The sequence below is a fragment of the Chrysochloris asiatica genome, unplaced genomic scaffold, assembly GCF_000296735.1.
Source record: "Chrysochloris asiatica unplaced genomic scaffold, ChrAsi1.0 scaffold00017, whole genome shotgun sequence".
Taxonomy (NCBI): Eukaryota; Metazoa; Chordata; class Mammalia; order Afrosoricida; family Chrysochloridae; genus Chrysochloris; species Chrysochloris asiatica.
Genome location: NW_006408535.1, coordinates 8,630,117 through 8,632,797, shown reverse-complemented (window position 1 = coordinate 8,632,797; position 2,681 = coordinate 8,630,117).

Genomic DNA, 2,681 nt, shown 5'->3' with positions numbered 1-2,681 from the left:
TTGACTGTGATGACGTGAATGGAGTAAAGCCCATGGGAGAAAAGCCTGCAGAACCTTCATGTGCTGATGGGGCACAACTCAAAATGAAGACAAACAGCTGTAAACATTGATTAATATTGGAACATGGAATTTATGAGGTATAAATTTAGGAAAATTAGAAATAGTCAAAAGTGAAATGGAATGCATAAACATCAAGGTCTTAGGCATTAGTGAGCTGAAATGGACTAGTATTGGCCATTTTTAATCAGACAACCACATGGTTTACTATGCTGGAAATGACAAATTGAAGAGCAATGGTGTTGCATTCATTGTCAAAAAGAACATACCCAGATCAGCCATGTGGTACAATGCTGTCTGTGATAGGATAACCAGCAGATCTGTGTTGGAAGAAGTGCAGCCAGAGTGCTCCTTGGAGGCCAGGATGGCCAAACTTTGTCTCTCATAATTCGGACATAGTGTCAGAAGGGACCAGTCATTGGAGAAGGATATCATGTTTAGTAAGGTGGAGGGTCAGAGAAAAAGAGGAAGCCCCCCAGCGAGATGGATTGGCAAAATGGCAGCATCAATGTGCTCAAGTGTGGCAACAATTGTGAGGTTGGCCTAGGATCGGGCAGTGTTTCATTCTGCTGTACATAAGTTCAGTATGAGTCGGTAGTGACTCAACAGCACCCAACAACAGCAAGAGTCCTTAGCTACTCTATCTCTTTATGCCATCACCTCTGTCTCCATCTCTGGTATCTCTGCTTCTCTGGGTAGGGTCCCACATTCTGCTCATGCACTTGTCTCTTGACTGTCCTAGGGTCCTCTGTTCCTGTAATATAAGAATAACTACTTTCTCTTTATTTAAAAAAAATTCTAGCTTTACAGTTGTAATAATCACAATTAGCATGATAGTAATTACTCACTATTGAATCAAAAGAATCCTATCCCCATTTCCTTTCACCAGATCCATCTAGACAAGATGAATGCTGTTCAGTGAGATTCTACCTTCCTCAGCACACACTGAAATTAAACTCCCTCTTGAAAACTTGTAAGCCAGCCACTTCCTGCCTTTACAGTCACCCCCCTCCCACATTTTAGGCACCCAGTGTCTAAGTGGCCTGTCCTTATCAGCCCTGCATACAGAGAGGATAGGTTTAATCCTTGATGTGAAGATGCTTTCCCTCTCAGTTGGTATTTTGAGCTACTACATCCATAAATAGGTCAAATTGTAGCAAAATATAGTTCATCAAATTGTAGCAATTTACACTTGCTTCCTTTGTCAAATCTTGTCGAGTTCTGATCATCAAGCCATCCAAGCTAAATCAAATAGGTACTATTTGCAAGTTTGGGCATCCTTGTGCATCTCACCTCACTTCTTATCAGCTGGATGCTTCACTCTCAGCCCTAGTCCTCTGGGACTGTAGATTTCCATGGGCTTAAGAGTTCCCAAGTCTCCCCAAACTTCGGACCAACCTTTCCTCTTCTCTCTCTAATCTCAAGGTCAGCAAGAGTCTGTGGAACATGGTGTTCATGTTCTTCATTGCTTCCTCTGCCCCACATACACTTACATGTAGATCAACGTGATTGCCAGCAAGCTTACATACCTGCTCCTGTGTTCACTTTGAGTTTCATTCTTGGAGGGGGGTCCTTCCATCTTCTTTTGATGCTTTCTGCATCATTCAATATTTTTCCCATAGAATTCTTCAGTATTACAAATCAAGGCTTGAATTTTTTCTTCAGTTCTGTCAGCTTGAAAAATGCTGAGCATGTTCTTACCTTTTTTTCTTTCTAATTCCAGGTCTTTTCACATTTCATTATAGTATTTGACTTTGTCTTCTCCAACTGTCTTTTGAAATTTTCTGTTAAGCTTTTTACCTCTTCATTTGTTTCATTTGCTTTAGCATCTCTACACTGAAGAGCAAGTTTAGAGCTCCTCTGACATTCATTTTCATCTTTTCTTTCTTTCTTGTCTTCCTAATGACCTTTTGCATTTTTCCTGTATGATGTTCTTGATGTCATCCTACAATTATTCTAGTATTTAGTCATTAGTGTCTAATGCATCAAATCATTTCTTGAGATGATCTCTAAATTTAGGTGGGATATGTTCAAGGTTATTTTTTGGCTTTAGTGAACTTGCTTTAATTTTCTTTATCTTCACCCTGAACTTGCATATGAATAATTGATAGGCTGATCCACAGTCTGCCCCTGGCTTTGTCTTGGCTGATGATATCAAGTTTTTCTACCTTCTCTTCCCACAGATGTAGTGAATTTGGCTTTTGTATATTCTATCTGATGAGGTCTATGTTTATAGTAATCTTTTATGTTGCTTTAAAAAGGCATTTGCAGTGAAGAAGTCATTGGTCTTGCAAAACTCTACCACGTGATCTCAGGCATTGTTTCAATTAGCAAGGCCATATATTCCAACTACTGATCCTTCCTTTGTTTCCAACCTTTGCATTCCTATTACCAGTAATTATCAATACAACTTGATTGCGTGTTTGTTCAATTTCAGGCTGAAGAAGTTGGTAGACTTTTCCAGTTTCATTATTACTAGATTTAGTGGTTGGTGCATAAATTTGAACAATAGTGGTATTAACTGGTCTTCCTTGTAGGCATATGAATATTATCCTATCACAGACAGCGTTTTATTTCAAGACAGACATTGAAATGTTCTTTCTGATGATGAATGCAACCCCATT